Source organism: Sciurus vulgaris (assembly GCF_902686455.1).
Source record: "Sciurus vulgaris genome assembly, chromosome: 16".
NCBI classification, from domain to species: Eukaryota; Metazoa; Chordata; class Mammalia; order Rodentia; family Sciuridae; genus Sciurus; species Sciurus vulgaris.
Window position 1 is genome coordinate 8,165,234 of NC_136477.1, and position 15,749 is coordinate 8,180,982.

Here is a 15,749-nt window from a genome sequence, read left to right on the forward strand (position 1 = left end):
TCCTTAAGGAATAAGTGACCTCAGAACTAGAGGGACATTGTGGGCTGTCAAATGTCATGTTTCAGTGTCCAGGTTCTATTTCTTTCCTAAACCACGTGTTTGATTTCCTCTATTCCCTGTGCCTTTTCCTCTGTATACTGTTGCATATATTTCTGCCTAACAACTCCTGCAATGTTTCCTTTTTAATTTTCTCCTCTGTACATAGCCCATAATATTCCAAGTTTCATAAGTTTTCTTGCAGGCATTTCTAGATTTCTAACTTGACTTGAAGAACTTATATTAATGAAGACATGGTTTCCTGATAAATTATTATATGAAGGTTAATGTTCTCCACCTTAATTTGATTTTATTCTTTTTTCTCTGAAATAAATGAAAATCACCAGAACAAAGTGCCTACCAGGACTATACTTGTGTCTTCGTATTTGTGTACATATTCATCCTGGGAAGATCTGAGACATTTTCTTTCTTCACATGATTTCGAGCGAAGAGACAGATTGGATGGACTAAAAGAGGAGGCTGAAAATGAGCACACCCTTGTATCTTTGCTTTCCTGATTTTGTAGCAGCAATGATTAGATTTGGATTTTGGATATGAAGGATGAAATCCAGTTTTGAAAGAGCATGTGTTCCTTTTTCACACAATAATATAATGCCTATGATATTCTGAGAGATTGCTTCATTCTTTTTGATCCATAAAATTCCCTTTCTTCATTCTTACCCTCATATTTTCTTCCTACTTTCATTCCCTCCTTCCTTGGTTTCCTCATTTCTTTGGGCTCTTTTGTTAGTTAAAATTAACTATTTTCTTTACTGTAGCTAAAGCTATCCACTTTAAGTATACACCACAAGTTGTTTATTCATTGATGGACATGTGTGTTATTTCCACCTTTACCTACTGGTAAATTACTGCTATGGATACGCATACTTGGGTATTGTTTGTGCAATCATGTGCTGCATTAATTATGCTTTGGTGAAGGATAGGCTGTCTATGCGATGGTGATCCCATAACACTGGAAATGCCTAGTGATGTCACAGCCATGGTAGTTTATGTAAGTGCACTGCAGGATGTTTGTAAGCTGATGAAACTGCCTAATGATGCATTTCTCAGAGTATATCCTCATTGTTAAATAGTGTATGACTACATGATTCTCACTTTACTGGGTAATGTATATAGGAGTGGGGCAGCTTAGTTGTATGGTAATTGTATATTTAACACTTAGCAGAATTACCATGCAGGTTTTCATTGTGACCAGCACATTTTATATTTTAATGTATGGAGGTTATGTTATCTTAACATCCTTGCCATACTGGTAATTTCCAATTTTATAAAAAGTATACCACTCTTGGCTGTGAAGTAGCACCTCATTTGCTTTTGATTTGCATTTCCCTATGAGTCATTGAGCATCTTTTAAGGTGCTTGTTTGAAGTTAATGCATCTTTTGTGTATATGTATGATTACACAAATGGTATGAATCTACATAGTGCACAACCATAGAAATGCAAAGATGTACCCCATTTGTGTACAATGAATCAAAATGTGGTCTGTAAAATAAAAAAAAATAATTAAAAAGAAAGAAATGCCTTAGAAAGTCTGGGCTCATTTAGCAATTGTGTAGTTTATACATTTTTCCTATTAAAATTTCATTACTTTATCAGGATACTTGACCCTTATCAGATATGTGTTTTAATAATATTTTCCCATTCTGTATGCTAGCATTCCCTTTTCCTCAAGCATAAAGTTTAATGTTGATTTTACCTGCTTTGAAGTGCAAGAGATCTATTGAAGTTATTCCTATCTAATGGATCCTTTGTGCCATTGGATCAGCATCACATTGCCTACAACTGCATTCAAAGCTCCCTTTTCTCCATATGCTCACCAGCTCTTGTCATCTATGTTTTTGACAACATCCCCTCTAACATGTGTAAGGTGATGTCTCCTTGTAGTTTATTTTGCATTAAACTAATGAATAGTGACAGTAAGCATTTTCTTCATATACTTGTTTAGATATTTGTTTACGCAGACACATATACATATACATATATATTTTTCAATCTATACATATGTATGTATATGCCGGGGACCAGCCCAAGCAGCAGAGTCCAGGGGTCCTTGATGGCCTGAAATATAAAAGCCCCGAGTGATTAGACGGCGCAGCGTCGGCGATGGACAGCAACCACACAGACTCAGGTCAGTGTTAGGTTGCTGACAAGTTTATTGAATTCACCAGCAATTTTTATACCCTTTACAAACTTACTAAGAATAAAGGAGGAAGTTTCAAGGGCATAGATAACAGAAGAAGGATTTGGGCATTTAGCCAACAGGCGCCATCTGGTAATATCTTATCTTTATTAACTAACATATTTTTGCTAACCTAAGTAACATTAAACAAATATTTTTATAATGAATTTATTTTGACCCGACACCTTCAGAACATAGCTTAGACGTGGAAATATTATTTAAAGTCTAACTTCTCCTTGACCTATATTTGACACTGCCACTTAAGTTATAGACTAGCTGACACTCAGTCTTTGTAGTCTGATATTGGTTTTTGTGGTTCTTTAGGCCAGTGTCTTCTTAGATATGTATTATATCAAGTCACCTGGTGGAAAATAAAGGGAGATCAAAGTGTATGTTTTTAGTAGATTTTCTTTCTGGGAAACCTGGGGCCTGCCTTTGATCTGAAAAGCTTATCCTTATTTAGTTCCTGCTGTGGGAGGCAGCTGATGTTCTACAGAACTAGATATAACTGGTTTACTAATGACATGAGCTAAAGGAGTTTTTATTTTTGCCTTAGAAGCCTGGGAAAAATCTGTAATAGAAATTATCCTAAGGGAGTCAAAACACTGTTCCCAAGAAAAAGACACAGGACACGGTTGCTCAAGAATGTTTTTCACCCTAAGACCCATAGAGTTTTGTTTTGCACAAGTCTCATAGGTATCATTTGTCTGGAACCTGAATAAATCATTTAATAAAGTTGTGTTCCCTTTATCCCCCAATGCATTTATTCCATGAAAGAGACTCTGCAATGAATAATATGTCAGTAAAAACAGCAGGCACAGAAAACCCCAGAATATGCAGATGGCTTCCTGGCAGGACCCAGCTTTCTGATGAGACCTTGCAAGTATCTTCCAGAGGAACCTTGTCATGCTCTGGTAAGGGTCTTATTTGCCAAGTGCCCCCGCAATTCCCCCTTTTTTAGTTTGAAGTTTAAAGAGGCCTTGCTGGATCCGAAGACCTTTAAGGATTTTAACAATTATTCGGAGGATAACTGGAAGACAAAAAATCAGTATAAGAAAACAGAATCCAATTAGACCAAATTGTAAGATAGTATTAAAGAAAGTACTGTTTGTAATTGTTTTCTTTATATTACCAAATATGTCGAGGGCTAAATTAGCATCTGGAGCAACCGATAAGTGAGCCTGACTAATGTCTTTAATCTTTTGCTGTAGAGCTAAAATATCTGGGGCTAAGTTAGTATCATTCCAAATTCCCTTAAGATGATTCTGAACTTCAGACCACTGAGTAGTATTATCAGCCTCTAAAGGTGTCACACAAATCCACTTGTAATTAGCATGACACCTAGTGGTCATTCTAGTTTGAATACTTTGAATTTTATTTCCCATAAAAAGAACTGTTTCTTCAAGAGCATTAATTCTAATTTCTAATTTTTTGTCTATCTGTTCTGTAACTAATTTGGTTACAAGTATGTGAGACAATCAGTTAAAACTATTTAAGGTTTTTCCTAAGGTAAAATACTAATGTTCTGATATAAATCAAAGTCTAATCTATATGGTAAAATAACAGGGTAAAATGACAAGGATTTGAAACGCTAATTTACTCTTAACTTTGTGTCTATTAAGTTTTATTCTTTAAAACAATTAGTCTTAAAGATTGGGGTGTATACAATTGTGGTTGAACAACTGTTGTAGAGTGTTGTGCTGTGTTGCAGAGTCTACATTTTTCTTTAAAAGCTAAATTTGGTAAGAAAAAAGTGTCAAGGTAATTGTAAAATGGTCACTAGTTGCATATTAAATGTGTTCATATTTTCCAGGTATACAAGTTTTTAAAGCAGGGAATTTATCAAGCGCTGCTATTCTCCAGAATAAACTTGTCTGTAATGGTAATCTTAAACTTAAGGGGTACATTTTATTGGGGATTTATTTTTATCATTTAATGTTCTATTATGGGACCTATTAACTACTTAATGATATTTAAGGAAGAAGCAAAGATCAACATCAGAATTAGAACACTTAAGATCTGTAAAGAGCCACGCCTTACCTGAGATAAGGCTGTGCCTTCCACCTTACTGCATGTTAGAGTGACTCCAAAATAAGTCAGACTTCAGCTTATTTAAAGTTATAGTCAAAAGATTGGTTTTTGTTGTAAAAGTAGTATGATCTCAAATTGGGGATATAATATGGTTCTCAGTCCAAATTCAAGATAGTTATTATACAAGCTGAATATGTTTTTACTCTTGCTAATTTCATTTTGTAAAACTGTTGCTTATTACTGGTTTGCAGAAGTAGCTGCTTCCAGAACATACAACCTGGGTAACTTGTGATAATAAGCCATCACCTATAGAACAGATAGTGGTAACTTCCAGTACTAATACAGACTCCAGTTAGATAAAAGGGTAAATAACTGTAGAGTTATGGATATTAAAGTTAAAGCCCAGTACTGTTACTTTATGACTGGTGAGACTAGCTTGCTGGATGATTAAGATCAAACTTAGAAATTGGAGTTAAATATAGAGGTCAAGAAAAGTCCATATTTGGGTCTTGCCCTCAATGTCAGCCTGAACCCAGGGAATAAGAGAACTTCTCTAAGGAGCGTTGCAACTCTGGGTCACACAACCTCCTGATCAAGGAGATTATTGAGACTAGAGGATGAAAAATCACTCAGTGCATCTGCTGCAGAGGAAAGTCATGGAAAAAGGGAGACATCCCTGACGCTTTCAAGGAAAGCCATGTCATTGAGGAGACCCTGCCTAACCAATGGCACTGGTGGAGCTAAGAAGCTGCTCTTAAGTTCTCTACGAGTAACCCCTGTGGGAACTCAGCTGACTCTTTAATAAGACAGGAATCAGGTCAATTTGACCAGCTTCATCTTGAACACCCAGCAAAACAGTTAAAACCCAAAATATAGCCATTCTTGGGCATTTAAAGGAAATAATAGTTAAATGTAACTTAAGATGTACACTTGTATTAGCCCACTAGAATAAAGACTGGAAGCTACAAATGAAAAAGAGATTCTTCAGCAAGTGTGCCTTATAACTATTAAGAGAAACTGCCAGAGTCAGAAGTTTTTAGTCAGTTTAAGACCTTCTTAAGCTACACAGGTAGACTTAATCTATGTTTGCTAGTATGATTACCTAGCCCTAAGTAACAGAAGTATAGAGATCTCTACTAAACACAGGTTATATCAATAAAGGGATATTTTACAAAAATCAGATGACATTAAGTAGCTTAACTATATTTTCTGGGAACATCTATGACATTAAGAGTTAAATGTTGTGTTTAGATTCCTGGTAACCTGGACAATGTTAAAGTCCCCAAATGAAGGCCTTGTCCTCTCCAGCCTTTGTTAGGCCTAGTTATGGGAACAATTTCTCAGTTCTTCCACCTCCTGATGAAAGATTGACTTCTGTCATTTTCATGATACTCAGTGGCATGTTTCAGATGCTGCAACATTTACTTTGTACTAATCTCCTTTCAGTACTCATGTCTTTTTGTTCTTCTCTCATAGAAGCACCCACCCCCAGATGTCTTTACAACCTGCTCTTCCCCAACCTGTCTTCTTCCTGGGACCCCTCGATTGACCCGATTTTTAAAAAAAGGAACTCCAAGCTGCTTGCCCCACGCCACCCATTTCCAGCTCAAAGAAGCCAGAGCGGTCATCGACCTCCTTCCCCAGCAGCATGGAGTTCCTAAGATTAGAGGGGGGAATGAAGCCAGAATTAAGAACAGGTAGTTAGTGTAGAAATAGGGGATCGGGTCAAATCGAGGAAATGAAGGCCATGAAATCGCCTAGTTACCTTCATCAGGGAAAGAGTAAGTGCTGTACAGGTATTAATGCTCAGGCAACAATATCAGTCCCTCCACCAAGAAAATAACTTGGGAGAAAACTATATAGAAACAGAAGTTCCATAAGATACTGATTTATAAAATTCTAAGATTAGAATTAGTTAAAAGAAGAAGAGGGGAATGAAGGAGTTAAAATTTAAGTGCCCATAATTAAAGCACAGAATCTGTAGTCTAGCAAATGAACTTAGGAAAAGAAACAAAGAGGGACAGGCCTGAGGCCTGAACATACCTAAACAAGCCTAAAATAAGACTGCCAAAACATCAAAATCTAACTGGCCATGGAGGATAAACAATCTCCACAAGGCCGTGGACCATCTGGTGTCACCCACTTTCCCCCTTCTTCCCTTTTCTTTAAGGTTAACTTGACCGCCTGCTAACCAAAATAAACTGCCCTACCACATTGCTGGAATGTCAATTTGCACGTACTACTTGCTGATGTAATCAATGTAGTCATGTGCCCGCTTATGTTTGAATCAGCCAATTATGTGTACCCATGCCAAACTCCCTAACTTTTCCTATATAAACCCCTGACTTCTGAGCCTCGTGGTCAACTCCTCTATCTCCTGCGTGAGATGCGTGTTGGCCCAGAGCTCCGTTATTAAAGTGCCTCGTGCTTTTGCATCAAGCCGGTCTCTCGTGTTTCCTGGAGCGCGCCATCTTGAGACTCGAGTAAGGGTCTTCCTTTTGGGGGGTCCTACATGTATATATATCCAAATACATATAAATGAGTAATGATTGCCTCAACCAATGACATAGTGTTTTCATTAGTTGTCTTCTAGTAGTTTTATAGCTTCAGGTCTTACAATGGAATCTTATGTGCATGTTGTGACAAGAGTCTATGTTCATTATTCTGTATGGGATATGCAGTTTTCCTAGTATCACTGATGGAAAACATTTATTTTTTCCTACAACCGTGTGTTCTTGACATCGTTTTCAAAATCACTTGTGAATTGATCCATAAATTGATGGGTTCACTTCTGGGCTCACTATTCTGTTCCATTGTCTTTATGTCCACTTTATGCCTCCATTTCCTTCATAATGTGTTTTGGTACTTATTAAATTTTTAATTTATTTAAGAGCAACATAACTTTTTGGCTTTTAAAAACTCATTTGGTGTCATTTCAAAAATCCAAGGTAAAGATGTAATATTCATGTCTGTTCTAAAAGATTTATTGTTTTAGCCATTATATTTAAACTATTGTTTTTTTTTATGTTAGATATAATGTGTGCTGGATCTCTAGATTCCCTTCTTTTTATTGAGTTTATTTTTGGGAAGTTCACTAGATATGTTTGTGAATCACACCATTAATTATATACACTTGGCAGTGAAATGCGATGCTCAGTGTTCTGCCTAAAAGGCATTGCAAGGAAGGCAATTGGGTTTATGAGAAATAGGTGAGACAGTCATGATTAAGGTTGATGGAGCCCTACTCAGGGTCTTTCAGTTCTCATTCTGAAGGAGAGTCCTTCCCAAATCTTAATGCCTTAATGATGAATCAGCTCCCACTGTTCTTTTTGTTTGCATTTATGTTTCCAGGAAAAGAATTTGGAGATTAGGACACTTTTTCCTGAAATGTCTTGGGGAATGTGGTTGGAACAAATATCAATGTGGAGAATTTGAAAAGATTTTACTATTTTAATAACTATCTACATTGTAGAAAACCTGTAAAAGAGTTGTAAACCAGCTTAGGGATCACAGTGATACCTGTCCAGTGGAGATCAGGAATGGGTTCCTGTTGCCCAGTGTTGAAGAATGAACACTCAGAAATGCCAGAGAAAGTGTATTAAGCAATTTTTATTTAGGAAAAAAATAGAGACAGACTCCTTCAAAGAGAAGGGGGCCTCAGAGCTGAGAGCCAGTGGGAAGGGGTGTGACTTGCTTTCTTAAAATTCTAAAACCTTCCTCTTTGGTCAAGGTCTTCTCTTTCTTCCCCACATAGTGACTGGGAACAGGAGCATGGAGGTTAACCTTCAATAACCCATCGTTCTCTCTTTAGTAACCAGTTGTCACCCTCTCAACCCACATCATTCATTACCTACACTGACTGCCTTTTACTCCCGTATCATCCTTCTCAAGGACTTTGGGCCCCTAAATCCTTTTATAATATTTGGGTACCAAATACTGTACTTATTCTGGCTACTTCCTGCTGAAAGCAGGCAGCATTTAGGAAATGAAACCCAAAGTCCTTGTTCTCCATTGGATGGGGCATGGAGAGTTAAGGGTATTTAGCATCATGGCAGTCCACAGCTCTGTGGTGGCAATTGGTGGGTGAGTAGATGAGGTGTACACAGGGCAGGGATCTTTCTAAGACAACAATACATAAGACAGCAAAACATTTTTTTTGCAATCAATTAGCATGAAAGCAATCAGTATTATTGAGTAGTCTCTGAAAACCATGAAGATGGTAACCCATTAAAGCTCTAGGTGGGATCCACATGCCACTGATCTGTGAGTGGAGGCCAGTTAAGACTTTAGAAACATTAGTAGAGTTGTTAGAAATATATATACAACATTTAGTTTTTATGTCATATATGTCCTTATGAGCTCTAGATAAGATACTTAATGTCATCTGATTTTTATCTTAGCCTTTCTATTGTTATTACCCTTTTTCTCTGTCATTTAGGGCTTTATTGGTAAAGAGAGTTAAGACTTTTATGTGTCCCATTACATCATTTAAACCAATATGAGGAATAAATATTAGGGCTAGATAATCATACTAGCAAATGCTGACCAAGCCTGCTTATATAGGAGGTTAGGAAGATTTGCAGGTCTCAAATTTACTCAATAAAGCTTGTGACTCTGACAGTCTCTTTTGATAGTTGTCAGACACTCCTGTCTAAAAACCCTTCTTTTATAGCCTCCAACTTTACTTATTTTTTGATAGGACTGACACAAGTGTACATCTTAAATTACATTAAAAGAATTATTGTCTTTCTTTTTAAATACTTAGGTATGATTGTGCTTTGGTTATAACTCTCTTGCTAGGTGTTTTAAGTCCAAGTTGGTCAAAATTGGTGTTGTTCTTATCTACTGTTAAGAGTAAGCCAAGATTCCTCAGGGGATCATTCTTGGGAACTTTGGAGAAGGCTTTTAGCTTCTCTAATGCCATCTGCCAGGATGGGTCAGGATCTTGCTGACCATGTGTGGCTTTCCTTGGAAGCATCAGGGAAATTTCCCTTTCCAATAACCCTCCTATTTGTAGAATGTGCACTGGTTGGCTTCCTGATGTGTAGGGTTCCATTGATTTCCCTGATTGGGAGACCATGTGACCTAAAGTTGCAAAGTCCTTAGAGAAATACCCTCATTCCTTGGACCTGTACTGACCACAGAAGACAAGAGACAAATAATTGCTATTTTCCTTGGTCCTTTTATTTCTTAACTTCAGTCTTAAAGTTTTCCTTTTAAATATCTAGCTGTCAAGTTTCAACAGTCTTGAAGTAGGAATATTGGGTTTTAACTTTAATGTCTAGAATTTTACAGTTACTTCTCCCCTTCCATTTAAATGGAGTCAGTATTAGTACTGGAAGTCAGCCTTATATCCCATCTCTCCTATAGTTGATGACTTATTATATCAAACTAATTCAGGTTGTTATATTAGAAATTGTACTTCTGCAAAGCATTAACAGACAATAGTTATAAAGTTTTACAAGGAAAATATAAAATGGAATTAACAAGAGAAGAGCAAAGCATATTCAGTTTGCATAATAACTATGAACCATGAAACACAATTTTTATAATCCCAAACCTTTACTTAGTTATCTGTTATATGCCCTGTTTATTTGGAGATCATAGTAATCTTTATAACAAAAATTGATCTTTTATATTTAACTTTAAATGAACTTAAGTCTAGCCTACTTTGGAGTCATTCTAATGTAGAATAAGGTGAGAGAAAGAGTCTTAACTCAGGTGAGATGGGCTTTTGACAAATCTTGGGTGAAGTGTTTTATTTCTGAAGCTGATCTTTGCTTTTTTCTTAAATATTATTTAACAAAGTACTCACAAATTATTTTCTAAGTCTATGTGACTATAAGTTAACACAATCCAGTATTACCTCTGAAACATGAATCAAACAAGCTAAGAGAAGTTCTAACCCCTTTTTGTGGGAAAGTGGCAAAATGTTTTCATGTTCCTCATGGTCAACCTTTAAATAAATTAGGCTCTTCATATTACCTTCCAAAAATTCATTTAAGTTCCCATCCCAGTATAAAGAATAATACAAAATATTAGGTATAACTTTTTGGTGACGGGTTATTTTTATTCAATATTAGAAAAGTGAATGACAAATTCCCAACTAAATTTGTGATCTCTATATAGATCTGGAAGAGCCTACTGCTATAGGAAACTTTAGTATGAAGAACAACAGCTTGATAAAGTACTCTCCTAAATATGATATTTAAAGACTTGTATATTTGGAGAACATGAATACATCTAATATATAAAGAAGGCAGTAACAGCATCACAATTACAATGATTTTATTACCCAAATTTAACTTTTAAATAAAAATTTAGAATCTGTAGCATAGTAATAACCTAAAATGATAGTTGTTTGTTTAACCAGAATTGTACACACACTGATCCCTTTAGGACTAGTTCCCTTAAACAATAAAATCTGACATATATAGGAAATTATCTTGATAGATAATAACAGATTAGTCTTTTAGAAACCCTTGTTACTTTAACACATAGAGAATTAAATTCTGGTACATTGTTTTTGACCTTATGAAAAACCTTTAAATAACTTTAACTGGTTATGCTAATTATAGCCAACTTAAGCAGACACAAACCTTGTGAGATTTCTCCTCTAAAAGCTTTGTGGAACTTACTTAGATACACTAAAACTTATTTACTTTGCGATGTAAGAGAGTTCCTCAGTCAGAAACATTCCTTTTTCCTTCTAATTTCCTTATATTTCCAAATATATTTTCATACTAGAACATTTTTATATCTATTTCCTAGTTGTTGACCCTTTTGAAAATTTCCACTCTGGAATAATTCTTATGGAATTTCTGAATTTAGGCAAATTACTCAATTTTAATAAGATGAAATACTTGATGTTTTTTATAGTACTTTAATTGAAATACACTGAAAACTTTTATACTTTTTACATATAAAATTATACCTGATAGAATCTTAACTCTTAATAACCTTGCTTTTAATGAAGACCCAGAAACAAAGCAATCTTAAACTCTTTATTTACCAATTTATAATAACATTTTATACTTACATATACATTACCTTATGGAATTTCAGAAATCAAGAGTACTTGAATTTATACTTAGCAGTTGATGTTTTAGCACTTTATCTCTGAAATTAATCACATGTCTCCTCTCACAAACACATTTATGAAGATTAATCCCATTTATGTTCAATCTAATTTACTCATTTTTAACTACTAACTTTAGGTTACCCATAAAAACCAAGATATCACACAAGTGTAGTTAATAGTATTAGCCATTTTTTCCCTACTGAAGAAAAATTCTAGAAGCAATGGTGATTACACTCTAGCATTTTATAAAAACAACTCTCTACCAATTGCCTGACCATCTAGAAAAACTTGTGGGTTAGTAATTTTAAAGATATCTTTGCTTTTATATGTTTAACCAATTTAAATTGAACTTCTAAAAATATCATTTAATTTCATTTTGCTGCAGGTCGATTTCCAGTTTTCCCAGCACCATTTGTTGAAGAGGCTATCTTTTTTCCAATGTAAGTTTTTGGCACCTTTTTCTAATATGAGATAACTGCATTTATGTGGATCTGTCTCTGTGTCTTCTATTTTGTACCACTGGTCTACCTATCTATTTTGCTACCAGTACCAGGCCATTTTTGTTATTATAACTCTGTAGTATAGTTTAAGGTCTGGTATTATAATGTCTCCCGCTTCCCTCTTCTTGCTAAGGATTGCTTTGACTATTCTGGGTCTCTTATTTTTCCAAATGAATGTCATAATTGCTTTCTCTATTTGCATGAGGAAAGATGTTGGAATTTTAGTTGAAATTGTATCGAATCTGTATAACACTTATGGTATTATGGCCATTTTGACATTATTAATTCTGCCTATCCAGGAACATGGGAGATCTTTCCTTCTCCTTAGGTCTTCTTTAATTTATTTTGTGTTCTATAGTTTTCATTGTAGAGGTCTTTCACTCCTTTTGTTAGGTTGATTCCCAAGTATTTTACTTTTTTTTTTTTTAGACTATTGTAAGTGGGGTAGTTTTCCTAATTTCTCTTTCAGAGGATTCATCAATGATGTATAGAAATGCAATAAAGTCTCTTCAACAAATGGTGCTGGGAAACCTGGGAATCCATATGCAGCAAAATGAAATTAAATTCCTATCTCTCACCCTGCACAAAAGTCAACTCCAAGTGGATCAAGGACCTCGGAAATAGAACAGAAACCTGTGCCTAGTAAAAGAAAAAGCAGACCCAAATCTTCATCATGACTGCCTAGGACCTGAATTCCTTAACAAGACTTCTAAAGTGCAAGAAATAAAATCAAGAATCAACAAATGGGATGGATTCAAACTAAAAAGCTTCTTCTCAAGCCTGGGGTGGTAGCTCAATGGTAGAGTGCTTGCCTCACATGTGTGAGGAACTGGGTTTGAGTCTCAGAACTGTATATAAATAAATAAATAAATAAATAAATATCCATTGACAATTAAAAAATATTTTTTTAAAAAAAACTTCTCAGCAAAAGAAACAATAATGTTAAAAGAAAGCTTACAGAGTGGGAGAAAAATCTTTACCACACACACGTCAGATACAACACTAGTCTCCAGGTTATAAAAAACTCAAGAAACTTAACACCAAGAAAACAAATAACCCAGTCAATAAATGGGCTAAGGAATTGAGCAGACACTTCACAGAAGAAGAAACACAACTGATCAACAAATATATAAAAAAAAGTTCCACATCTCTAGTAATTAGAGAAATACAAATCAAAACTAGTCTAAGATATCATCTCACTCTAGTCAGAATGGCAATGATCAAAAATACAAGCAACAATAAGGGTTGACAAGGATGTGGGGAAAAAGGTACATGCCTATGTTGCTGGTAGGACTGCAAATTAGTGCAACCATTCTGGAAAACAATATGGTGATTCCTTACAAAACATGGAATGGACCCACCATTTGACCCAAAGACTGGATAGTACAGTGATGAAGCCACGTTAATATTTATAGCATTTCAATTCACAGTAGCTAGATTGTGGAACCAAACTAGATGCCCTTCAATAGATGGATGGATAAAGAAACTATGGTATATATGCACAATGGAATATTACTCAGCCTTAAAAGGAATAAAATTATGGCATTTGCATGTAAATGAATGGAGTTGGAGAATATCATGTGAATATCATGTGAAGTGAAATAAGCCAATCCCCCCCCCAAAAAAAAAGCCAAATGTTTTCTCTGATATGTGGATCAGCATCTACATCCATAATGGGGTGGGGGGTGAATGGAGGAATTTTAGACTTGGTACAGGGGAGTGGGGGGAGGGAAGGGGCAGGGGAGTGGGAAAGATGGAATGAGATTGACATCATTACCCTAGATACTTGAATGATTGCATGAATGGTATTATTCTACATCATGTACAACCAGAGAAATGAATAGTTGTGCTCCATTCATGTACAATGAATTGAAATGCATTCTGCTGTCTTGTATAACTACTTAGAACAAATAAAAATAAAAAAGGGAAAAAAAATTAAATCACATGAACTAAAATGAATTTGAATCCATTCTTTGTTTCTTTTTACTATCTTTTTAAATTTATGAGCACTTAAATATGACAATTTTGGTACCATGTAAACAATATATAGACAAAGACACACCTACATAGACACACATACAATACACAGGTTCACACAAATATGCATAAAAAACAACAGGAACTGAGAATTTTTGAACTTTCCCTTGAGTAATTGGCCTCTGAATCAAGACAGTGGAAAAATCAGAGTGCAAAAATACCTACCTACATAGTTAGATAGAGCAAGAATAATCAGAACAAAACATATTAATTTAGGCATGTGGGATTCAAATGTGGATTCACCACAAAACCATGAGCTAAAGGGAAAAAAAAAGCAAATTTTAAAAAATTGACAGGAATTCTAAAAAGAATTGCATGGTCATAATTACTCTAGTAAAGGAGCTCATGGAACATCTTTATCAGACCAAAGTGCACTTTTGGATCAGATTGGGATGAGACTGGAGTTAGCCCAGACATTTCTTTATCTGGAAACCCATGAAATCATCATGGAAAAGTTCTCAAGGTAATGAAGACCTGTGCTTAGTAAAGAATTGCTTTATTTTTCTTCCTTTTTACAAATCAGGCTAAGCTGTGGAATGGTATTAAAATTTATGTCCCCCTATAAGAGAGTTTGTATGGAGGAAATGCTTGGCAGCAAAAGAAAATGAGGTGCTTTTTCTTGAGCATTGGTGGGCTGACCGTGTCCCGCTTTTTCATTATGCAGACTAGCGTGAATCTAGCATGACAGCTGAGACTGAAGCTCCCGTCTGAGTAAGAGAACACAGAACTCAGGTGCCCATGCCGTGAAACTGCCCACTCTTCTAGCTCTCCCTGACGAGCTCCTGACACCCAGAAGTCCCATGTCCTGTCAGATTTGTTTGTGCCTTACCAATGAGGATGCGAGGGTCTTTGTTTACCACATGCCAAAGAACCCAGGGAACTCAGACTTAGTGATTATTATGGCTTCCTCCTACCCAATATCAAATTTCCAAATGTGGTGCTCAGAGATAAAAAAATGGGCTATAGTAGAATGTATTCTTCTGCTGTATGCACTTATATGATTATGTAGTCTGGTCTGTAAAAGTGGTCCCTTGCTTTTATAGGGTTATGGAGACTGTGGAGGGCCAGAGTCATTAGAGGTAAAAAGAGTTTATGCTTGAATCACTGTGGGCCCATGGAATCTCCAGAGGGCAAAAAAAAAAAAAAAAAAAAAAAAAAAAAGAAAAAAAATCTAGTGGTTGTTGAGCACTTAACGTTCTTTCCCCAGAGAAATAAAATGTCCCTCTTGCAATGACTAGAGTCTGATCAGTGAGGGAAGGAGGGTGCTCAGGAAGAACAAGCACAGAGGGAGGAGAGTGCAGTCAGTTCATATGGAGGTGTATGCACTACTGGGGCAGTTGCCAGCACCGCCCAATTGACCAGTCAGGAAACCTGGGGCCGTTGGGAGACAGGGTCAGAGAGGGAACCTTTGAGGTCCACTGAGAAGTAGCATCAGCTAGGACCTCAAAATTGTTCCTTAACATTACCTAAATCCTCACATCAAAAGGCAGACCAGTATCAGGGTCCACTCTCTACTGACCTCAGTCATGCTCTGAACCAGGATAGAAAATAGGAAATGACTTCTGCAGAGCCCAAAATGCCTGACCTGCAGGGCAGGTCATTAGGAGCCACAAAATGTTATGAAGTCTTTCAAATGAGATTTAAGGTTAGCAATCATGCTGATCTCATTGAAGTGGCTGACGGATGTGCAGAATTGTCCTCCTATAGAAAAGACACAAAGAAATGCAAGGTGCAGAAGAGCTAAACTCAGTCGTGATACCAGCTGGGCCCTCGGCTTATATTGGTCCAGTGGAGATTTGGAATGGGTTCTGGGTGTCAAATAATGAACACCTGAGAAATACCAAGGCAAGTGTAGCAAGCAA